Source organism: Apis cerana, linkage group LG2, assembly GCF_029169275.1.
Source record: "Apis cerana isolate GH-2021 linkage group LG2, AcerK_1.0, whole genome shotgun sequence".
Lineage (NCBI taxonomy): Eukaryota > Metazoa > Arthropoda > Insecta > Hymenoptera > Apidae > Apis > Apis cerana.
Window position 1 is genome coordinate 10,245,825 of NC_083853.1, and position 26,151 is coordinate 10,271,975.

At 38.6% G+C, this 26,151-nt stretch overlaps 1 protein-coding gene and 1 long non-coding RNA gene across 2 annotated transcripts in view; one reads left to right on the plus strand and one right to left on the minus strand.

Moving 5' to 3' along the window:
* Positions 1 to 159: 159 nt before the first annotated feature.
* LOC107996903 (uncharacterized) lies at positions 160 to 4,495 on the minus strand. Its single transcript, XR_001765892.3, has 2 exons — positions 1,347 to 4,495; positions 160 to 1,244 (listed from the first exon to the last, which is right to left on the minus strand). It is a non-coding gene; the product is annotated as an uncharacterized LOC107996903 (long non-coding RNA).
* Positions 4,496 to 6,672: 2,177 nt separating this feature from the next.
* LOC107996808 (KN motif and ankyrin repeat domain-containing protein 2) overlaps positions 6,673 to 26,151 on the plus strand; it is a 46,250-nt gene continuing 26,771 nt past the window's right edge. Inside the window, exons 1-2 of the mRNA XM_017055049.3 lie at positions 6,673 to 6,812; positions 7,300 to 7,894. The gene's annotated coding sequence lies outside the window, so the exon portion shown is untranslated. The remainder of the gene's footprint in view (positions 6,813 to 7,299; positions 7,895 to 26,151) is intronic.

Genomic DNA, 26,151 nt, shown 5'->3' on the forward strand with positions numbered 1-26,151 from the left:
TTGTCATGGAGAGGTTAGACGATGTGAAAGGCACAGGAACGTTGGTCTAAAATTCATGCTCCTTGCTTGTATTTGTTACATATCATTAATTAGAAAGAAAAAAAAATATAAAAAAATCGTAGAGCGATTAAAAGAAGATGGTCATCGAACATTATTACGTTTTAATCTTACACAACATTTATTGTATATTACATTAATATACATATATTATTATTCATATCCAGTCTTATGCTTTTCGTATTGCAACACGATGTCAGAATCTGCTTACAGAATTTACGGCGCAGCATCTTCCAACAAAATACGTTAATAAACGTACGTGCTCGAACATACACATATACATATATAAATACATAAATATAAACTCACTTCGACCTCGAATCGCACCGAGTTTCCCCGGCATGCGTGAAAATCGAATTCCAAGCGTGGAATTAAGCTGACTGATTGAAAACTACTCCCAACGCAAGAGCTGACCTTAAATGTAATCGCGATTCCGTAACCGCGCACAATTCGCTTTGATTCATACGTTCATTAACCGTAATTCGCCATTTGATCGAGAGTTCAGCGAGAGACATAAATGGTACGTTCCTTTATCATGACGTGCGGTTAAGCGTATTTAGAATAGGAAATAAAGACAACTGACCCAGAAGAGGAATCGAAATATCTTTGTTCTTGATGGAACATTGTTCGAGCACAAATTGCACGTGATTTCGTTAAGTGAAACGTTCACAGCATTGAAACAACTATTGAGAACACAAAGTGATATTTTGTTAAGATTTGAATTCATTTGAAAGTAAAGAAAAAAAATTCTAAAATTATTCTCGAGAATTATTTTTGACAAATGGACATTGTGAAAGTTACTTTAGAACATTGTCAATGCAGTTTTCTTACTTGTAAAAAGTATTCTCGATAGAAAATACTTTTTGAGAATTTACTTTAAAATGAATTCATATAATGAAATAGTTTTACAGTGTAATATCTATACAGTAAGACTTGCCTCGCACATGTTTCGCGACTAGTATGGGATCGAAATTATTTGGAATTATTTCGAATCTTCATTCTGTATAAAATATATTTTTTACAATCCACTAAGACTTACTTTGATCTCATAATTGGTCATGTGACATGCCTGGAAGCAATTTTTATTACGTAGAGTATACTTTAGAGGTTATGTCGGTTTTTTCCACGCGGTAACATTTAATGGGTTATTTTGAAAGTAATTATCCTCCGGTATGCAACTTTTCCTTCTATGAAAAGAATGAAAGAGAGAAAGAAAGAATCCGTTAGAACGTAAAATTAGAAAGTATACTTAAAATAATGTATCGCCTTTGAAATTGGACAGTACACACGTTCCTCGCCGCTTCCTCCTCTTGTAATTAAGACTATGAGAGTGAGGGGAGAGTGACAGATTTACATTTTTAAAGAATAGCTTCGTAAGCATGTACGTATAATACGGTAACGTGACATAAATCATCGGTGACACCGTCTTTTACCATTCCCGAGCAGCGACTGACTTTGTACAATACGATCTGCATTCGTTAGTAGGACATAGGCGCCACGTTCGCGATTATATGGGCGTTACCAGTGACATGAAGTGTGTATTCTCCCGCGATATTTAATATTAATAATATTTTTTTATTCATCAATTAAATAAATATACAAATAGACAGAACAAAAGAAAGGTATTCAATATAACGCTGATATAATTTTATAACTTCAGTTTCGAGGTATTCGATAAATTATACCGATTGGAAAATAAGAAACATAGTAGATACGTTAGAACGTGTTATTTATCTGAATCCATCGAGAGTCAAATAGGTTATATTGGATATGTAGGATTTCATATGATAAAAGTTCGTCAATTTTTTTTTATTATCATTTCTCGTTCATTTCGAATAAATATAATTTGGATAAATGGAGCATTATTGTATCATCGTATTATCATTTTTCTCGATTCGACAATTAATGGTACGTGCGTCATTTACAAAATAATAAAACATTATCTCGTTTATTCATCTTATCTATATTATACAATCTGAATATGAAATAAATTGTATAATTTATCGACGAAACAAAAAAAAAAACAGACATTGTTCGACGAAATTCATCTCATCGATGAATTAGATTTATAGATTTTTCGTGCAGTAGATCGATGTTAAGATTTTCCATAAACTCGACGAGAAACAAATTCCATAATCGATGTCTCTTTGAGCGTTTACTTTTTTACCGATTGCACCGCTCTTATCGCATAAGAATATCATCGAAATTTTCGATATATATAATATTTCTATCGTGAGAACGTAGCAAATTACATAGTCGGCTAGCAACGAAAATGTTTGGCATTCTACATCTTTGTAAAAGTAATAGAAATAATGTCAACGATAATCAGTCGACACATGCTCGTGATCACGTTTCTCTCAGGTATTTAGCGTGTTTATAATGTAAACGATACTTATATATGTAATATAAATAATAATTCAGACTAAAGCCTCTTCCCGCCTGGAAGAGTTTGTACATCGTAAAAAAGAAAAAGAAAAAAAAAAGATGGTTCGTTTTCGACGTTCTCTTAGCAGCTTCCTTCGTAATCATCATCGAATCGATGCTTTACTGCATGTTCGAGAAAGATATAGATTTTTTATAGGTCACACTGTATCGAGCGATTCGTCGATTGCACGCATATATTTCATGATTCGTTCTCGAGAATTTGAAAGGTGGACTAGGATACTTTTTACTAGTGTCTTCAAGTAAGAACGCTTAGAATCGTAAGGATACGTGTAGACTGACGAGTGAAGAGCTCATAGTTTAAAGTTTAAAGGACGTAATATATTCCATAAATATTCTTTTGACGAAGTGTATAATAATCTGTAACTTATATTATAGGTGATATTTATCCTGAAATTTTTTACCTTTGGAAAAATAAGTGTGTCATCGCCATTTGCAGGGAGTATTAATTACAATATCTATTAAATAATCACCAGTATTAACTATTGCTCGTCAGTGTATACGAGACCCAACGACCTTCACAAAACGCAACAAAGATTCTTAGATTAAAACTCTTAAGATCTTCGTTCTTAAAGAACAATTTCTATCTTCCAAGAGAAACTTTATTATACTTCTCTACGCTTTATCTTTAATTATACGAAAAAAGGAAATTCTACGAAAATTTGGGAGAAAAAATTTAAAGGAGATAATTTCTATGTCAATGTCGCATTTAAAAAAAAAATGAAAGAAGAAACTAAAAAATAATAATAATAAAATTCGCTAGAATCGTTTCTTATTTCGATGTCGAGGAACAACGTTGTTAGAAATATTCGATAATATAATGCGATGTGTTTCATTCAAAGGCAAAACCAAAACAGTATTATACGAGCGTTCTTCTCGAACTTATGTTCGAGCGAGTGGTCTCCACGACGATTTTCATAGAGCAAGACTCGTTGCTCGATTACAAAATTACGTATGTAACGAGATGTATTTCCACGGTGGAGATACCGATTATTCACTTTGCATAATGCGCAAGAAATTAGGAAATATATAATAAAGAAATTGAGGGAATGGGTGTTTGACTTTATCAAAGGAAAGAGAGAGAGAAAGAGTAAAAATGTGGACGCGTGCATGTACGAAAGAGAAAGAGAGAGAGAGAGAGAGAGAGAGAGAGAGAAAGGGAGAATTAGAGGAAAAAAAAGTTTCTTGATTGCGATCGGCAGAGATAGTATTGTTACACCGTTGATCGTTATATGTGCATACAAAGCTTCGGAAATAAAAGAAATCTAAATCATAGAACGACGTGTTTCCCTGCCCGTCGATCGAGAAAAATTGGTTTATTTTTCGAAGTAGTTGGAAACAAAATAATCATAACATGTAGACTATTTGTTTGATTTGCAAACGAATACGTATATTACGAATATGATTCGTAACTAGTGTTTTATTACGATTGAGAGATATAATATCAGGAAAACTGATATAAGAATTATGTACTTCCATGAATGATTAATACAAAAATATATGAAAGAATATAGATTTCCTTATCGAAATCTAATTCTTCGTTCATAACTTTTTCAAGAATCGAATCAAAAATTTTGTGTCATATTTTTTTTTGTCTCACATTCCGAGTATTTTAATTAAAATATATTTTCCTTTTAAAATTCAGAATATATAATTTGTAAATTAATATTTATAACATACAATTTAAATTTTCTAATAAGAATTACGAAATGAAATATAAATTATTAAGAAAAAGTATCTATAATTTTCTAAGAAATTCAATAATTTATTACTTATACATATATATATTCGTAGAATTTTTTGAATTTAAAATTCGATAAATCGATCGATAATAAAATAATACGATTTTTACAATCGCATATACACATTCGCCATGAACGAGTTTCATGTGTACAACGTGAAAGGATCGCCATGCTCGGATATCTTCGGGGACGAAGAACTGGTCCACCCACTGAGAATTCCAGATTTTTTCCATCGATTATCGAACAGAGAAGAGCACGGAAAGCATGGACATGATCGATTTGCATCAATTTCGATTGAGAACGATCCTTATCGAGAAATGCATGGTTACAGCGACATCTAAGACATTTTGGCGGTTTTGCATTAAGGCTGCACCGAGAAAATGTTTAGTGTTAATTTTTATGTTATACAAGTGAAGATTTTTAGTTAACAATCAAAAAAATACATTTAAACAATTGTTTTTTTAACGTTTTAAGTTTTTATAATCCTGATTTTTTCAAAATTGTGTTACATGTATAATATTCTGTTTGTGTACACTTTACATATTCTTTGTCTACGACTCAGTTTTCCAAATCCATATTTTCATTCTCTGCATGTGTTTTAAAACAAAGTGATTTTTTTCTTTTACATTACTGGAATAAAAACAATATTTGCTGTAAACAGTGCACGTACGACGATAAATTCGAACGTGTACGTAAATACAAGAATGTTATGAATAACATGGCACAGGTAGTATTAAGAGACATGGAAAAAGCTATTCGGTATTTCGATGTTTATTCCATAACATTTTAATCCTCAGATTAAACATCAACTATTCAACGATCGATTTCTATCTCATCCTTGGTTATTAGTCATTCAAAAGATTCTAAACGTAATTATTATTCTCTATCGTTATATTTCTTAAAGTATCGTAACAATAAATTTTTGAGGTTATATTTTTTTATAGAATCATACTGATCATATTGTATATAATCTACAAATTACAGCCATAATAATCAGCTTATATAATTCAAACATCTAAATAACATTTTATCAGTAACATAACGTAAGTTTTTCATCTTTTCTAATTAATTTTTAAGTTATGATTTCTCATCTTTAATTTTTCTCATTTTTCTTTAATTCTAAACTAGGATCTACACAATACGGGACATCTCTATATACTTACGACATCAGAAATTTACATTCCACTTTCTTAGAAATTAGGTAAGAAGAAACAGATATTAATTCATCACGGCTCAATTTGGAGTCTGTGGAACGTGTATAGAATGCGTATCGGATGAAATCGTGCGACATGGCTAATTGATTTCGTTCCTACGTTTCGTGTTTCCAGCTGTAACTTATGGTTATAACAAAAATGCATATGTTAACGAAGTACGAAAAGGGCAGATAGTGCGCAGTCGACGGTTATTCTATCTCGCTACTCCTCTTGTCGAGGTAAAATTAGAGGTGGGCCGCTACGGCAATTATTAAAATAGAAGAGTGACCGGTAGCTTCGAGTGGAAGCCTGACTCATCCCGCTCGGAAATGGATAGAGTGCTCGCGAGGTGGAAAATGCGCGAAATCTATTTGTCGACTGCGCCCCAGCACCAGCTGGACCCGATCGAGGGATTCGCACGATGCTCGGGTCATTGCCATCGCTCGTGCCGACATCAAGTCTTCCCATTGGCTGTTGTCATTTGGCCCTGGACTCCAACGGAACAAATCACCGTAAAAATGTCGTAATGTATTCGTTATCAGTTTCATCTGATTCTGAACGCAACCGTAGGACGTGACTGGAATTTACGAATGTCGGTGTGCGTATGTTTATTGAAGTGAAGCGTTACGTTCAAGGCGAGCACACCTTGATCCTGGTAAGACGTTACGTTATTGCAAAACTTGTTAATCCCTCTCTCAGCTGGTAGATTGATTCGTATACGATGCAAATAGAATTTTGTGAAAAAAAGAAAAAAAAAATAGAGAATAGATTTTATCCTGATTTATGAAAAACTAGATATACATACTTTTTTATCTTTATTCCTAATTTTCTATTCTTAATTGAATTGATTTTAATATACAATATTGTACGCGTCATGGAGACTTACTAACAGAAATAATTTTAACCCTCTTGCACTTCAACCAGACGAGTAATCAGATACCAACAAGCTTCGAAAGAACAATGAGCGTCGTTTTAAGCCCAACCTACCAGCCGAGGCTAAAGTTACTTTAAGCATACTATTACGTCCTTTTACAGATCTACGTTAAAAAGAGATGATTTCCATGTAATCAAAGAATAAGACGTTTCCTGTATTCCTATTCCTTTTTGGAACAAAGTTTCAAGTTTATCGGCCAGATCTCTTCTACCTGAGACGAAGGTACAAACGTTCATGGACTAATCTCTACCAGACCAGCCAGGGTTTAGACCCTGAACGTTCCTATTCAGGCTCGAAGATTTGCGAAGTGAATAGCCGGTTTCTTCGAGGTAGAATCGCGTGACGTCATTTGTTTCTCCCCTGTCACGTTCTTTCTGCTTTCAACGCGCGTTCAAAGGAAATGAGCGATCTGTCCGCACGAATTTGTTACGAGACCGGGCGCAGGTAAAAATACATTTGCCACTGGAAGAAAATTATTCCCGCTTTCTTTGAATCACTTTTATAAGCAAGCATCAACTCGCATCGTTCTTTCCGTATTTTCTTTCTCGATCTCTGTTTACCTTAACCAACACAGAGATCGAAATAGCAGGTAATAATCGTAAAACGATCGGCGTGAAAGCACGCCGATGATTGCTCGGTTGTATGATCTCATATCGCGATTTACCGCCGGTTACGTAAATAAAACCAGATGAAAACTCGTTACTGTGCTAATTGAATGGTGATTGTGCAATCTTCGTTTTAACTTCCTCTTTAAAAAAAAAGAAGTAGTTCCTTTCGCATTACATTCCTATCAAGATATAAATTAAATAGCGATATAATTATCCATTAAACAACTTATATTTCTATTTCATTAATAAAATACCATCGATTAATTTATCATTCATCAACATATCTACCTTTTCTCTACCTAACGCAGTTTCGATCTTTGCAGGGAAAAAATCTTTTTATCCTACAACATTGGAGCATCTGGCGACCGAGGCAAAAGTTGCGAATGCGTCCCTGACCCTTACCTGATCGACTTCTTTTCACCCGGTGGGGCCTAGCCGGAGCTTCACCCCGTCCCTCCGAAGGTTCCCTTCGAAAGGAGCAACCTGCCGTTGCCTGGCGTCTCTGCTTCAATCTCTCCAGCATCTCGCGCGCTCTTCTCCTCTCTCTCCCTCCTCAACTCTCCTCTCCTCTTCTATTTCGAACACACGACTTATCCGACTCCCTCTAATGTTCGCAGACACGGGTATACGCGTCTCTGTTTCCTTGGTGTTGTGCAGCCAGCATGGAAGGGGCCAGAGGCCGAAGGAGAAGGAGAAGAACCAGTCGTGAACCAGAACCGACGGTCCTCAGAATCTCCCAGTCACCTCTTCGAGTCTGTACGGGGACCAGTGCGTGGATTTGTCCCGAGCGTGCACACCTCGATATTTTCCCGCTTCTTGGCGCGTAACAAGCATCGTGCCGGTCGATTCGGTCATCGATCATCTATCCACGATGACGACGAGGATACACGATGCGGGCAGAGTGGATTGACAACAGAGGTGAGTCGATTTCGTGTCGCGAAAACCGGTCGACGAACGCTATCCCATACTGCAACTTTTCTTCGTGACATTGTCCCGAAAAACCGGTATCGAACCGGTACGAAATTCCGCGATGCAATAATGCGTCGACGGATTATTGGATCGATGGACGGGTATAGACGATACCTCTGATTAATTTTCTTTCATGTTTTCTGGTTGGAATATTTATGATTTCGTGCGCGATGAATATGCACAGTTTTTATCGTGGGATAGCGATTCCTTGACCGATTTGCCAGCGCCATGTTTATTTTTTTTATTGTACATCGATGAATGAGAGAGTTGAGCATCGGAAACTCAATATTAATTATTATTCCGAAACGAAGAATATTGAAGATTTTAAATACTTCGCGTTTGAATACTGAAAAAAGAAAAGAAAAAAGGAAAGTTAGTTTAGTTGGATCCGGAACAAAAGACTAGCTTATATGTAATTGAATGTATCGATCTAATTGATTTTTCTTTTTATTCAACGTATAATTCGCTGTCTTCTTTCGTTGTAATCATGAATGAAAATTCGATCTTTAAATCGGGATCGATCGTCCCGTTGCTAGATCGCGTTTTATTTTAGTCCCGATCTCTATAAATCAGGCGCCACGGTCGCGTTTATGGGATCGGAAATTCATTCTCGAATCGCGTAGGTGACTTTCTACCCATCGTTGGCTCGACGCAAGCGTTGTCGTCGAAGGACGATAGCTTAAAGAAGCGTGGGCCACGTCGAATTCATCGAAGCCACAGAGGCCATTAATTATGTCCGGACTTAATCTGTCCGCTAATGGCGAATTAATCGATATCGAAACGGAAGGAAAGGGAGTCACGGTTGAAAGGGATGTTGGACTAATTGATTCGCCTGGTTATTCAACGTCCACTCATTTACCCATTGATCGTCGACTCGGCAGGGCCAATGATATATTCATTAATGCGTCTTCCACGTATAAATTGCGACAATATATAGGTTATTGAGAATAATTATTCCATGCGTGCCGTGTACGCGGCTCGTTTTACGTGCGTATACAAGAGAAGTCAATAACCTGGGCTAAACGACGACCGGCCTCGGGATCGTAAATTTGCGATAAAATTCTGATAACGATGGACTGTGACCATCCTTCTATTAAACCAAATGCAAAATTCCCGTGTATTGGCGTTTATATTAGGTAATATAATCGAGAAAGTTTTCTCGATTCTTTTTCCATGGCGGAGAAGGAAGCTGCGAGGAACGCGGAGAAGAAGTTTTTTAATTTTGAAAACGGGTATTTATCGTATATATATTTTTTTTTCTGTCATAAAATAATACCAACGGAATCTTCTTATCCGATTTTAACGTCAAACCGATTCATAGGATTGATAAATAAGTTTTTGCACATGATTTAACTCTCGATATTCGATTTCTGCGAATAATGGCGATCGAATAGTTGCCAAATTTAAATGATGATGTAATAAAAAAATACTCGATCACGTAGCTTTTCAACCGTTGCTCAAACTACAACACCTACGCCTGATACCGATTTGCATATCGCATTCCGCTATTTCTTCGTGTTTACCAGCGATTCGATCGCTGCTTACATTCCGCACGCGCATAATCTCGTGCTCGTGGAAACAGAGTAGAGTTCGGTAGCGTGGAAATATGACGACAAGACACATTGTTTTCACGTCACGATCGGACATGTCAGATTTTCGATTCGTCTTCGAGTTGTTTACGTAATATCTCTGCGAAAATTGTGGGGAAAAAAGAATTTATTGATCGCGTAAAATAGGTTTGGTTTGAGAAGTTGTGAGAGTTGTATATAGGTGAATTTTAACGAGTATTGTGAAAATTATGCGCGTAGTATTTCTTTTATTCTTTTACGTTAAATGGATTAATTAAGTTTGTATCTATTTATTTATGGATAGTTTAATTTAGAACAGATAAGATTCAAATATAACTTTGTTCCAAATAGATACGAGATTATTTATATATGGTCGTTACACAGTCAACTGTGTCGAATATGCGTTTAATAAGATCGGCTTAACGATTGATATTATATACGTCAAATAAGATTCGTTATATTCCGTTAAAATGGAAGGATTTTATATCACACGAGGCATTGTTGCAAAATAAATAAAATAAATACTCTAACGAATCGACAAACGTGTTTGCACACGCAATCGTCAGATTAGACACACCTCCATTCGGTGCTAATTCTTTGGATACACATCACGACGTTCACTAGTATTTTTAGAAAGAATTTGCGTCATAAAACTTTAAACCTTCCTTCAAAAATAACAACATAACAATAATTTTAGCATATCCTCAAATTCCTTCCTACCTGTACACCCATAAATCAAAAAGCTTTCAATCAATTTCCTGACATCTAAACTCTTCCCCTTCAAATTTCTAATTCCAAATTGTTTTCACCAATTCCAATTCAATCTTCTTGACATCTTATCGATACTCAAATATTCCAAATTCATCCAAATTTATAATTCTCACCAACGCTCAACTCAACTTGTTCCTAAATTTATAACGATCCAAAAAATTCTAAATAATTATCCGAACAATTTCCTCGACCATTCCTCGTATTCCTTTGCATCGCAAGTTTCCTGGAGCCACTCCAAATGATTCTCCGCACAGTTTCCCCAACATCGCATCGTATTCCCCGCGGAAACAACGCCTCGAGCCATCGATTATTTACGCGAATCGACGCGTTCCTTTAAACGCACGACAACGGACACGATATTTATAACGCACGGCCGACAAAGTCTCTCTCTCGATATATCAAGATCCGCGGCATTTCTGTCGATGCATATAAGGATAGCATCGCGACAACCTCCTCTTCTCTCCCCGCCACACAGATCCCCCTCAGGGGATGCGCAATTAACGCCGAATTTACCGCCAATAATCCGTGGATGGATCCGTTTATACGTCGAGTCGTTCAACGATATCTTCGAGCAAAGAATGTTTATCGATCGTGCAACGTATCAATCGTGATCGATCTTTCCATCGGCTGCTCGTTTTCCCGAATTTTCGCGAAAATTGTTTCCTCGGCGAAGTTGAAATTTTCGCGTTTCTTTCGAGGATTTACGGTAGATTCAGCGTGAGTTTCAGAACCGCGAGGATTGGATAATTGGACGATGTGTAATTAGAGCGCGAGTTCGGTAACGAGAATTCTCGAAAGATTTTTTTGCTTTCTTTGTTTAGTCATTGGATTGCATCATGCACGCGTTTATTTCTTGTATCTGTAAATAGTAGGATTGAAGTTCTTGGGAAATATGCTCTCTGTTCATTTGGCTAATCGTTATATCCTCTATTGATATATTTCTACTCAGCGATTTCTAAATAGAAATTTTTAGAAAGTTGTATTTTATCATTTATAGATACAATTTCTGAATATACATATATATATATATATATATTTATCTCTTAAATTTGAGATTGTTAATTAAAATTGAGAGTTGTACAATAATGGGTTCAAAATTTCGGAGATAAACACAATGTTTCCACTTTAAAAGCACGGATACGTAGCTCGATATTGCATTTCTTGTTTACACCTGGATAATGCGTTTTCATATTTTTTTATCTTCTCGATTCGCAGACTCGGAGAATATTTTATCAGCCGTTTCTCCGATGCTGTTCGAAACTATACGCGTCCACACCAATCGACATCGTTGCACATGTGCAGCGTGTTACGCAACTATTTGTAATACCCGTTTTGTTTGACTAGCAACAAAGGAGAGTATTTAGCGCGTGTACATTCTAAGCACTCGTATGCTAATCCGTGCACATTTTATCTGGGACGTCAATTGGCGTCCACGTCGTCCATTTTTCGTCGGCGAGTGCAAGCTAATTTCTGTCTAATTAGTACTAATTAATTTATTGGAAAGCGCACAAAGATCCCTCCATCGAAAATTGGCCCAGGGAAATTAAGTTTTTGCTCGATTATATGCGAGATAATGGTTATTCAACTTGTTTACGCGGTAAAATCGTTTTTACGCCTCCTCGACGATCTTTTTTTGTTCATCGAATCCTCCATATTCGAATTATTCACTGTCAAAACAATTCTTTTCACGTTACATTAAAATTCTTTCCTATTTATTCTATTCCTATTTATTTACATTTGGCTTCTGCATTCTTTTTTCACCTTAATAAACGCTTCTCCATCACGAGGAATCGTTTCGCCAACAGGTCATTAAACCATCGAAATAACCGAGTGGAAACGTGTGTATCGATTTCGAACGAAAGTTACGTCGGGAAAAAGGTTTCGATATATCACCGGGAAGAGTGTTTTAATAATTTTTAATAACAGGAAGCGAATGGAGAAGGATATTACGAGGATCGAATCGAGGAAAAGGAGGAACGATGTTGGAACTTGGAAATTAATTGAAATCGAAAAAGGAGATGGAAAAATCTCCCTCCCCTGCACCGCGCTTTTTCCTCGAAATTGGGCGAATTTTCTGTTAATTACGCGTGGCAGATTAAACAAATAAATAACAGCTGGCTGGCAACAACCGTTTTCAACCGTAATCTCTCGACTTATTCATCGCCTTTCATCGACCGCCCGTACGGGCAAATGGAATCCTTATTTGGCGCAGACTTCGAAGCTCGTTAAAAGCGAGCGTAGAAAGCAACCGTGGAAAGCAACGGAGTCCAACCTCGTCGTCGAAGAGGAGAGAGGCTTGGCCGCGCTATCGATAACTCGTCACCAATTTTCCGTCGGCCCCGTCACATTTCGGTTTCTCGTTTTTCCATTCCTTCTACACCCACGAATGTGCCACTGGATTATAGCCGTCGAACTCACGCGTTCACCCAACGAGTGAGGTTTCTCTGAGGTGGAGAATAAGTTGGATAATTGGATCGAGAACCATTAGAATCTAAGTTTCTCTGGATTTTTAATCCTTGTGGTGTAATGGTTTACGTACTTGTAGATTTTAGGTTTTCACCGGTATATTTCTTGCAAATTTTACATTGTTAAAGATTCAATGTGGCAAGCTCGATGCTATTAGAACTGAGAATTTTGTATTCCATCGAGGAAATGTAGGAAAGTACTATATAAATTATTTCTTCGGAGGATTTGAATAATATGCTATTTAATGTAACGAGCGAAATTCAAAAAGAGCATTTGTATCTCTTTGGATCCCGTATATTCGAACGTGGTATTACGTTTATGGAATATTCGATTAAAACTGGGAATTCGCTTTGTATTTTTACCAAAGAGCAGCGATAAATCATCCGTTGCAGTTATCCAATATTTACACGGTCGTTTAGAATCGCAATGGTTACTAGATGCTCGTTCCAAATTCCTGGGAGCAAAGTTGACTTTTCCACTGGCTGAGATCAACGATTCTCTGTCAGCGACTGTACCCAATTGATGGAAAACGAGTTTCGCGTGGTATTGTAGTATTTACCCGAGCCACGTTTAACGAGGTAGTTTGCTGAAACGAACTGATATAATTGTGGTCGATTTTATGGAGATTCAGCAATCCGTTTTGTTGCTTCGTTTCCTCGTTTACATATTCTTTTTTCCCTTTTTTTCTCCCCCCTTCCCTCTCTCATCGTGTATTATTTCGCGACGTACACATTCGCGCACGGTGAAAAAAATCGATGGCTGCCACGAGGCAAATTCGAACGGTTGATTTTTCTTCTTTCGTCTCTCTCACTTGTTGCGCGCGTATCGTATAAACGTCTGTTACAATTACTTTGCACGCCATCTGTCTAATTAACCCGAGAATGAAACACGGATGATATTCGTCGCATGACGCGTTCTTATTATTATTATACTCCACGATAATTGGTGAAATACGATATTATATTTAGCACGATTAATTAGCAACACGTGCTATTATAATCATTTCACGATCGCCCCTATTAATTAACTCAAGACGAAATATAAACGTATACGTCCATCTATCAATATATATATATATATATATCATGAAGCCCTTCGTATTCTTGGAAATATTATTGTTCCGCCAATTATTCGCTCGATTCATTATACCCTCCATTTTTTTTATATCGTGTTACTCCTCTATTCTTCTAGTGCCCCTTTCGCGGGCACACCTAAACGACCTTGACATTATTTCCACGCACGCGGCGATGTTAATAATCGGCAAACACGCCGGCGTCGCGCTTTTGATAGTTATGGGAATAACTCGCGGTATACAGTGCGTGTAACGTCGTCATCGGACTAGCGTAATCGCCTTGAAATACGCTCCGCGAATACGTAATCCGCTCCTCGCGGCTACATCGTTATTCGCGGGATGCGCGATCATTCTTAATTAACCGAACGTTACGTTCGGCCGATTCACATGCCAGCCGCGACTATGTAGCGCATACAGCTCGATCGAAACGATCCCGGAATTTATTCTTGCTTCGAATTATAGAACCATTTCTAACTTTGCGAGTAAATGGAAATTTTTGTATTTAGAAAAATTACCGTTTTTCGTATACAAGGTTTCTAATCTTGTGAGTTTACAGTTGTTAAATAATGGAAATTTTGAAAAGATTGAAAAATTATCACCCGTTTTTGGTATTTAAATGTATTTTTCATTCGAGTCGAATATCTAGAATTCCCTCGCGAATAATACAAGCTTTCTAACTTTGAGTTATTTTTTTGAGTTTATAATCGTGTAATAGAAATCTTAAAACGTAGATTGAAAAATTATCATTCTTTTTGATATGTAAATGTGTTTTTTATTCAAATTGAACGAACACTTCGAACACTTTATTTCCTCGCGAGTAATGTAAAGTTTTCTTTTCACAACGTACGTATTGGAATTGCTGCAATATCGGTACAAAGTAATATTTCACTTTGCCTCGCTATTTCGCTATTTGATCTCATCTATTCCAATTTTTTCTCTTTCTCTCGTTTTTGATACAATGAAAAAGGTGTGGAAGTAATTTGTTAAGAATCGTTCTCGAGTATCAAATCTTTCAAAAAATGAATTGATTTTCCGAGAAGGAAAATTTCCGCTTTCGTCTCGTTCGAGAGAAAATATTAGCAATCGGTTGAAAAAGTTGAACGAGTTTTCCCTGAGTTTCGTTTTTTTTAAAAAGAGGAGAAAGAGGACGGGCGTATTTCTCGGCTGCGAAATGGAAAATTGCAAAGTTATCTCGTCGATATATACCTCGATCGTTGAAAAAAAGTTAAGTCAATCTATCCATCCCCCCAAAGTATTCTTCCACCGCAATTCTCCATCGTGAACATCCCGTCGCGATATTTCCATTTCATTATTCGAAATAACTCGATCCACGTATTGTTAACCGATTGAAATACAGACGCCAATTTTCATTTTCGAGCGAATACCATGTTTACACGCGCAATATTTTCACAATTGAATTATCATCAATTAATCTACCACGCGTGATAAATAATCCAACATATAAATACGAGGCAATCGATCCAAATCGTGGCGACACGTTCGAATCCATTGTATTATATACTCCTCTTCCTTCATATTTTCTTTCTCTCTGAGCGAATCACGCAGAGGCAAACAGTTGGACGTCTCCTATTTAGACACCTCTTTTATCTAAGCGTGTATTTTCATCGAACCAGGAGTTATTCGTCCAACGACGCGTTGTCAATGCGCGTTGTTTTGCGTGAAAACGAGTTGCGCGTCTCGACCGAAGGGGATGGAAAATAATTCGACCGAAACTCGGACGCCGACGCGCATAATAAGTCAGATGGAATGAATCGTGGCTGAGTTTTTTTTCGCTCTCCCTTTGTGCTCCCTCTCCTCCTCTCGATAATTATTTGAATGATCCAGTGGCCGTTCAACCAACCCGGCACGTTAATGCACTCCCGGTATGCGATCTTTTCATTAAATTAGCAACACTCGCGTGCGCCCGTGCCTCTATATATATATATATATATATACCACACTGTGAGAGTAGGAAAGGAAATAACAGCGTCGAGAAATTATATATGTCTCTCTCGTTAGATTTTCTCTCCAAACGTACCTTTTCCACGCGTGGCCGATCTGGATCGAGAAATTTACTCAAATTAACTCATCGATCTTATTATATTCATATTCGATTATAAGTTTCGAGGAGTACATTAGTAATTGTTCTTGACGATACGAATAGATGGATAGAGGGGAGAAATTCAAGGGGATAATTTTAATAAGATTTTTCGTGGTATCCATTATTTGATAAAAAGAGAAAAGAAAAAAATTGGAGAGACGAAATTTCGTCGAATCTGTTTAGATCGTTCCTTTCTTTTCGATTAATTAAAAATCGGAGTGAAGGAATCGGATGTCTCGTTTTAATCCTCGGCGAAGAAGAATCATCGACGTTTCGAAAGGTTTCCTTTCTGCCCAGCCAGGTGAGAGATAATTAAATTTAGTGATATCCGGCGAAAACGAGGATTATAAATTACCCGTGACCCATATACCGAATAGGAATAGCCTCGTCTTACGCGACGATCGAGATTAAGATGACAATGGATGGAAGTGACGTAACACGTGTCAATACAAATTCGATTATCTTATCGCGAGTCTCCAGTTTGCCGCGCGAATAAATCCTCCAGTGTTTACCCTTTGAAACAGCTTTTAACACCAACAACAGATGGTTCTAGCTATTCATATTTATAGGAAGTGAGAATCGTTTATTACAAACATTTGCGAAATACAAGTTGAATAGAGGGAGGGAAGATCGGTGGTATAAATCGTGGAACATCGATGATTCGTAGAGGATTAAATAATTTCGAATTTGAGGATCGTGAGTATCCTCACGATAGAGCTTGATCGATTAGTGAGATTTTATTGTGACAAAGGTGAGGTAATTTTTGAAAAAAGATAGAATGAAGTGTTCGAATAAAAAGAAACCAGTGTCGTCTCTGATTCTTAACTTGCAAGCACGTTAAATCAAAAATTGCACTTCTACTGTAGATTGATTACTGTAGACGAGAAAGAAATTGTTTGTGCATAAAGAAAAAAAATTCACGAGAGAATTGACATTGGAAATGAGAGAGGTAGAATGATTTAAGTTCGTTTTAATCACGGTGGTAAAAAGTAACGTGACACGTCGCACAGAAGACAGGAATTAGAGATATGAAAATTTAATTTCATTAATGCACGTGAATATCCATTTTATAATTTCTAAAACAGGCTGAACACGTTGACACTCGCCCGTTAGAAATGATAAATTGGACGTGATAAATGAGGTAATAAAAAGAGGAATCGATACTGGAAATTTATTCCAGTTGATTGTATGCAGCTACAAGCAGCTTTAAGCCATCTCGTTGTTCACATCTCGCGCCATCTTGAAAATGATTGGAATAGTCGGTAGAAAAAGGCAGGAGCCTTGAAAATTTTACGGGTTTTTCGTTTCTCATTTTTGCGTGTTGAAATCGTTCATAAAATCGCAATATTCGAATATAATTATTCGTAAGAACATTTTATATAAAATTATAAATTGATCTATAAAACTATCCACGAAATTCTGCCAAAGATTTTCCATAAAAATTCTAAAGGCAATATACAAAAAGACATTTTCGAATCTGAGCTTAATCTCGATTCGAAGATAGAAACATAAAATCGCCCTTTTTTAATTGAAAGATCTCGAAACGTTTCTCGCCGACACAATGCAACTCGAAACTCGCATTCAACAAACTGAATACACCTTTTAGCGCCTGCTTTGTTATTGTAATCAGAAGCCTGATAAATGGAAACGCGCAAAAGCGGAAAAGGAAGAAATATATATCCATCCCTATTCTCGAAAATTTTAAAAAAAAGCTTCCAAACGTTTATTTAAAATTCAAACACTCGCAACAAATATTTTCATAAATTTCGTAAAATCATTACAATAAAATCAATTACAACATTCGCAATCGTTTCATTTCGCGAATCGATCGATTTTGCACGAACGAATTCCCCGAAACACGGCCGAGAATAACGTAAATCATCAATTAGAGGAAACTTTGAACGTTCCCCTCCCCTCCACAATGCACCCTCGTGCGTGTCAAACGCGAGAACCACTGGTGACTGTGCTTTTTAATCCCTGGTTCGTGGCATAACAACCCGGAAACGATCCAACGATCCTCCTCCGATCCGGGGACACGTTCATAATCCCCCCTCTCCTGCGATGGAAAACGTGGCAAAAACTCCGGCGTTGATCGGAAGGAGAGGGCCACGAGAGTATAACGACGCGTGGCAAGAAGCTTGGGAATGGGGCGAGGCGAGGCGAGGGGCAAAAAGAAGGAAGGAGAAGCGAGGAGAACGTTAAGGATGCAGAGAGAGAGAGAGAGAGAGGGGCAGAGAAAGAAAGGAGGAGAGGGAATGCGAGAGCGAGTTAATTTGGTCGTATATATTGTGCGTTTGTGCAGCTAGGAATAAAAAGGGTTAAAGGGGAGGAACGAGAGGAAATAAAAACGAATAAGAAATAGGGTGGAATAAAGTCTAGTGTGCTTGTCAAGTTGAAGAGGATAAAAAAAGGAAAGCGATAAAGAATATAAGTGAAATATGAGAGAGAGAGAGAGAAAACGCAAATAAAGTTGATCCTGCAGATTCTTAAAATTTATTAATATTATCGTACAATTTTTATAAAAATTTTTGCTCGAAAACTGACACTTTTCATTGCACACATCGCGTATTGTAAAATTGGAGATAGAAAGAGAAGAATGACGAAAAGATACTCGCGCAAAAAAAGGGAAAAAATTCTATCCAACATCAGGCGAGAAACGAGCTCTCTCTTTCTCTCTCTCTCTGGCGTTCGAAAACACGAACACCGCGCGAGGCTTTGTCGCTTCTCCTCTCGCCGGTTTAGGCAGAAACAAACGCCGGTCATTCGGTTTTCTCGCGCTCCTCGTATCGCCTGTTATTTATACCTGCTGGCTACGCCTCGATTTTCATTCCTTCGTCCTCTTCGTCCTCGTTTTGCGTGCACATTGTCGCGTCGGATCTCGTTCCGCTATTTCTTCGAGATGCCTTCTCCCTCCGCCATCCGCAGAAAACGGGTCGACGATTTTCCATAAAATGTCCGGCAATAAAAACAGCGGGGAGGGGAGGACGATCCAACGGATGAAATTATATTCAAACGACGTTCGAACGCTCTTCCCCATCCTCTTCTCGGATCGTCAGACGAGGCATCTAATGGAATCTACAAACGGCCGAGCGGCGTATATGGAGGAGGAGAGCGTTGTTCGCGCGAAATGTCCCCGGTTGCCGGTCTTTAAAGCTCTCTTAAAGGAATACTTGCTGCTTGTATGAACCGGGTCGTGCGTTATTCATGTCGCGCACGCGTGTGCGTAATGTGCATGGGCGAACGAGAAAGGCTGATAGAGGTAAGCCCACGTGAGCTCTCTTATGCTCCGTCGAACGTACCGGGTGGAACCAAGTAAAACCCTTCCAGGATTAGCCATTCCCTCGATGTTTCCTCGCGAGGAACAGAACGACGCATCGTTCGTTGTAAAAAAGTGCGTGTGATAAAAAGAAAAAAAAAGGAAAGAAAGGGAAAGTTAATTATCGTTGAAAACAAAACTCTCGACTTTCGCTCAGGCTTTTAAATCGTCGTTGAGCGTTCGTTCAATCCTGGAACATCCGCGATCGTATCGAAGAGAGAGAGAAAGAGCAAAACCTCGAAGGAGTCAAACCTCTCTTCGTCCTCGAGCTTCCAACTTCCGGTCCAGATTACTCCTCTCCTCCACGGAGGAGGAGGAGGAGGAGGATTCTATCGATCGCGTGGCGGTAGAAGCAGCTGAGAACCGAGTGCTGGTATCGACAGCGCGAAAATTTACGTTGCCTCGAAGCGATTAAACGAGCGGATCTCTCCCTCCTTCCGGTTCCGCTGTCTTGGAGGACCGAGCGGAATACGGATGTATTCGTCGTTACGCGCGAAATATAAATAAATGTAGACGGCAAAATAATGGAGAAAGTGGGTTTCCAAGGCACCCCTTACATTCGATCACCCACACTCTCGTGCACGCGATCGGAGAAAACGCACGGCGCGGCGTCGTCGTCGTCGTCGCCGTCGTCGTCGTCATCGCCGCGCGTACGCCCACGCGGCTTACGCCTTCGTGAAGGCTGTCGGTTGCATCAGGCCCTGGTGTTACAGGCCCAATAAAGGAGCACTCACACACGCGTGACACGGGTGAAACGAGCCGCGATAAAGGAGAAAATAAAGAGAGGAAGTCTAGCGGGTATAATTAATTCACGCTCGAAACGGTCGCTCGCTCGAAAAGAGGAGAAATTACGAATTGTCCTCGATGTTGCGAGCAATGCCTTGCGTCGTGCCTCTCTTCAATCGCGTTATTGATCGTTATTGAACGGTCATTAGCATAACGAGGTATTTGATTTATGTATATTGTTACATACGTCGAGATAGTCGGTTCGAATCTGTTTCACTTTTCGTATGGTGGATAGATTTTCTAGGTTAGATAGATTTCAATCCTTGACCGATCCTTGACTCTGGATAGAGATTGGGACGTGGGATGAAATATTGTGTCGAGCAAAAAAGGATTTATATCTTAATAAACGAATACTCGATTCGAGGGATATTATCATTTTTCTTTTTTCGTTTTATATCACGATCGGCTTATTTATGTATCGGCTTCTCTCGATATTTGCAGAGGACGTTTCGTACGTTCCTCTTCCATTTCCACACGCGCACACACGCTTGGCATCCTTTCCTCAAGGATGTGCCAACTCTTTCGAAAATGTCGGATTCCTGTCGAATTATTTGACAAGCAAGCTGGATTCGGTTTCGTTAAGTCGTTTATCGGCGAGAAATTGGCACACATCGTAACAAAAGTGTGCCAATTCGTCGACTCGTGTCCCGTATATATGCAAACGAGAACGTTCAGTCGAACAGTATATTTATATAAATATACCGAGAAAAATGTAAATGTAAAATACATAAGTGGAAAACCAGTGTGATAATAAGCCAATCACGATGCTAATGTGAAACGATGTAATGATTGTATTAAATGATTGAATTATCATGTACCATGCGAATCCTTTTTTTTTTTTAAAGATGAATTGTAAATTTTTATTACAATTTTCTATATGTAAAAAAAAAAAAAAGAAAAAGAAACCGACGAGTAATTCCGCTTCTTCAAATGTAATAAAAACTTGAATAATAACGTGGAAATTGATTTTCTACGTTAACAATATCGTGAAAGGGAAATATAATTTGTTATGAACGATGAAGTAAAATATGGTGGAATAACTCCAACTCCAACTAAGAATAGCTCTCTCGATCTCTCTCTCGTAGGATGCCGGATTTAATTCCTCGAAGAATGAAAATGACTACGGTTGACGCGGGATTAATGCGCGTTTCTATTTCTCGAGCAAAAGTATTTAATCAACTACTCGATCCGTTCGAAGGGGAATACAAGGATCTCTCGAGGATCGATTTCCTCGACGTTTCATCTAGGAAGAGAATGTTCCGCGCGTCCTTCTATCGTTCCTTCGTTCGCCATCCATTCGATCGTGAGATGTTAATTGAATTTATATGGGACGATTATGCAAAAATTCTCGATCGATTACATCGATTTTGCACGAGTTGCATCGAGGCCGAAGATGGAGCTGGTGGGCAATGCTCGCTGGTGGAACGCAGTAAGAATGCTCGAAGACGGCTTTGTAATCTATAACCAATATCTCCTCCTTTCGAGTCATTTAAAATTTCGGCCTCGACAAATTGGAAAATGAAAGTTGCACCGATCGAGTTGAGATTATTGCCCGCCTCGTTTTCGTTCTAACGAGCTGTTTCGCGATGAATATACGATAGGTGATAAATTAGAAGCTTGCCACGATTCAATGACTGTCTCCTCGAGATGGAATTATCTCCAATCGCGCGCTTATTCATCCACAGAACACTTGGAAACTAAAATTGAAAATTATTTCGTTCGAAATTTAATGTATATTTTTCCCACTTTCCACGTTCAATTATCATTGAATATTATTCCGCTCAATTTACCATTGTAACCTAAATATACGATTATAACCACCACGTCTAATTAATTAGGATATCCAATTACAGCGCGGTAACAAACAACTGAAAAATGATTTATTACCACGAATAAATAACCTAATTATCAGTTACCGTTATTTCGTTAATATAATTAGCCGTCTCTCGAAGATACGTCTCATTAATTACGAATTACTTTACTACATCATTTTTGCAACTCTTTCGATCGATCATTTTTCCACGATTTTTCTCATCGAGTTGCGGGCAAAGATCGTAGGCGCGGGTAGGAATTAGCAGGCCGGAAGTCGTTCATTCGACGATATCTATGCAAAAGAGGAGAGGTCTGGCCGATTCTTCTCGACCGTTCGTACATTCGATTTCTTCTTCTCCACCGCGCTCTCTGCGAATAGCAGCTAGGAAACGACATTCGATCCCGAGCGCAATTGTATTCGCGGCTTTGTTGTTTTTGCTCGGCAAACCGTACCGGTAATTGCATCTCGTCGTTTTTCATAACTTATAACTCTCGTCTGTCTCGGTGCGTATGCAATGCACCTCCTCACCTTTTTCCACCACCGATGTTTCCTCGTTAAAACTTCGAAATTACCCGAACAAGCGGCGGTAATTTCGAATTCTCTCGGCCGAGTGCTCTTCGAAGACCTTCGTCGTTTGCTAATTTTATATTTCGATTTCGGGAGTTTATGCACGCTTCGAAAATGGTTCTTTGGAAATGGTACGATGGATCAGAATTGTAATCGATTAGTTTTGTCTAAGTTTGATCAAGGTTGATATTGCGATGCCCATCAGGAATGTTTTCGGTTAAAAATATGGCCGGCCGCCGTTACCTATAATTAACCACGGTCGATAGACTGTGAAGTCAATCTAATTTCTTCCGGCGCGAAAATAAAGCGATGCGTGTTTAAATTTGTTTTCTTGTCTATCAGATCTGCTGTTGCGCGGGAAAAATGGCGAAAATGACAGTCGATTGAGTCATCGGCGGAGAAGAGTGGCGATGAGATAATCTAAATCGTCCGTCGATCAAAAGCTAATCAAAATCTGACGTATTGCAAATGGACTCGTAATCGTTAAAATGTGAAAAAGATGGGCGAGTGTAATGGGCGCGAATAATGGGGGAAAGTTGAAGAGAAGTTTTTTTTTTTTAAGGGGGAAGAAAGTGCAGTTTTCGCGAAACATAAAAGAGAAAACTAGTCGTCGACCATATATTACACTTCAAAAGAACGCTCACGAAGATTTCGAAAGACGACGTTTCAAAACACGTTCTTTTTTTGTTCCGCCAAATTTAAATATATGTACAGCAGCATTCTTCATCGCGATCTCGACCATTTATCGGCCTCGATGATTTTTTATTACGAAGATCAATCAGAATCGATCGCTCAATTCCTCATCGATAGAGAGACTCCGCATTCGCGAGTCCAACTCCTATTTATATCCTATTACTTACCGAGCTAAGCGAGAAATAGAGAGATCAATTTCACGCTTAACTAAATCACGCGTATCGGCGTGTCGAGAAATCCTTGAATCCGTGCACGGTTCATTGTGTACACTGTGTACATTGGCCCAGCTGTGTTGTATTTTAATTAAACGTTGCTGCCACGTCCAATATAAATATAAATATTTTAGAGGAGGACTTTCGTTTCGCTGTCAATAAAAATTTTTTATTCCGTTTCGCGAGAAAAATAAAAAGTAGTCGATTCGATATATTCTCCGACGAACCACGAGAGAAAAGCCGTAGTCTCGGCTGTGGAATCTCCATTAACCGAAGTCGAAACTCCTAGGAATAGTTTCAAAACTGAAACTTGGTGCAATAGAATCTTTATCATCCTTATGTATCCCTGTTTGGGTATGCTCCATTCATCGAAGCTGCACGGCCTGGCGCAGCAACGATCTTGCTCGAGCAAGATTAACCGGTTTATTTTCCATTTGTTTTGCCGGCAAATTTCACTCCCCCGTTTCAACTCCCTCGATATTTGTAAACTGTCGAAACTAAGTAGGAGGTAATTGGGAAACTTGAGTCATTCGGTGCGTGACACCGGGCTAAGCGTGCTATTCAATATCCATCCAAAGCTGGCAACGTGTTCAGAATATTTAATAATATCTAATAGTGAAATTTTACAAATTGCCAGTTGACATAATAAGCAACGAGTTGTCGATAACGAGATACAAATTGCACGGCAATTTTATAAAATGTAAATCGCCTAAATTAACATATTCAACGCAAAATTCTCACTTGTCGATTTAAATTAATAAGATATTATTAGTTGGTGGAATCGTATGTGAAAAATTCGTACGAGATATTATTTTATTTCGCTAATAATATAGAAAATGATTCTTTTGAATTAGTACCAGAGTTTGTCTCTTCTTATTCCTTTTCTAACATTGTTATTATTGTACTTAACGTGAAGTTATAACTTGTCAGTTTTATTAACGAATATTATTATCAGTTAATAAATACGACTTTTTCAAATTAGTTTTCTCGGTTCCTTTTTTCCGAGGATATTATTAATCAACGGATCGATATCGATAAAAAATATTTTCCTTTACAGAAATTAATCAACCGACGACAATGTCGCGCGCGTGAAAACAGCCTTTCAAATTGCTGTATCCCTTAATTCGTTTAATTCGTTCGTGTTTTTTTCTCATCGTATTTTCCATCGCCACTTTTTATCGTGTCATCATCGTTAGTGAATCAATGTCGATAAAAAATATTTTCCTTTCCAGAAAATGTCGCGCGCGTGAAGGGAAAAGAAACGAGTCTTTCAAATTATACGTTCCTTGGCCTACTCGTTCGTGTTTTCTGTCAACGGGCAAAAAGTATTTCCTGTTTTTACGCAGGAGGGCAGGGTTAAGAAAATGACAAAAATACACGGATGGCCGCGGTCGTCATCCGGTCGGTGCGCGATATTTTCGTCGCGCGTTCATTGAGAAAAGTGTTTAATGGGCCACCACGAGTACGAGTAGCGTGGACGAGTCGTGTTTATCGCTGTACACGAATCCAAGAATCGGACGAGAAATCCCTGTTGTTGTAAACGCTCCCCAAAAAAGGGAGGGAAGAAATCTTGACGGGTTTTCTCTCGCGGGTCGAGTTATTCGAGAGTTAAAAAGTGAAGTGGCGGCGCTACACGAACCCGTTTATAATAAAATTTAACGCGGATTCGCGGATCTCGAACTTTGTACCGTCCCTTCTTTACGGCCAACTTCTTCCGTCTCCTCTCTCCGTTAAACTTTGCTGTCGTTTCTCTGTGTTTGCTCAACAAACAAGGGGTGTGTGGAACCTACGCTTCCAAGAATTCTGGAATTCTATTTTTAAAACGTACAAAGTGTTCCCGTGAAAGAGATAATTTTTATTGATTTTTCGTTTGGCAGCTAAACAGGATTACTTCGACAATTAAAAAACAATTTAAAGATATAACATCTTTTTCAAAATATTAAGAGAAAAACCTTGGGACGTAACACGTACGCTGATATTATGACGAACAATATGATTTAAGATAAGCGGATAAAAACACAAATATATTTATATCACGAAAAGATGGGAAAATTGATAAATATACCTCGAGAAAATGAGATACGACTCGATCATCGTGCGCTCTCCTCTCCTGGTGGTCTTCAATTTGCGATGAAGTCTCTCTTTCTCTCTCTCGACTGATGAATGGACTCGTGTACGCGTCCATACACGGTTTCACGAGAAAAAGGATCTCGAAAGGAAACAGAGAGGAGATCAACGGTGCGGTTAAGCGTATGATTTACACGCGTCTACGGAAGTTTAAGTGCTTCCTTCAAGACGTTCAAGACGTCCATTCCGGCGGAGGGTGTTTAATCTCCATCAGGAGGCAACCTCCCCATCATCCACGGCGGCCGCTTTGACTCGTGCATGACTTTTTATCTCTTGCACGCGCTCCACTCTTACTCCTATTTATATACGCTCCGCGCTCCGTGCTCGTTACTATCTGACCGCGCAACACGCGGGGTTAACGTTATTCCCTTCGGGGGGAGACGGAGGAAAGAGGAGAAAAAGGAAGCGAGAGAAAGGGAAAAATGGACGAAGTTAGGATTAAACGGTGGGAAAACAGGAAATTAATTGCTCTCGCGTCCCGTTAATTCTTTCTCGCGCATTACGTTTTAATTATACACACCGCGCAATTACTAGGCTACGATTTTTAACCGAACGATTCACCACCGAGAATCGGCGAATTTGCTCCCCCGGTGTGGTAACAGGATCTTTAATCATCCTCCAAGCTTAATTTCCCTTCCCTAGGATTATGTATATTTTCTAAACTCGTAATTTCATACCTACCCTCTTCGCTTGAAATATCGAGCTCCGTGATGA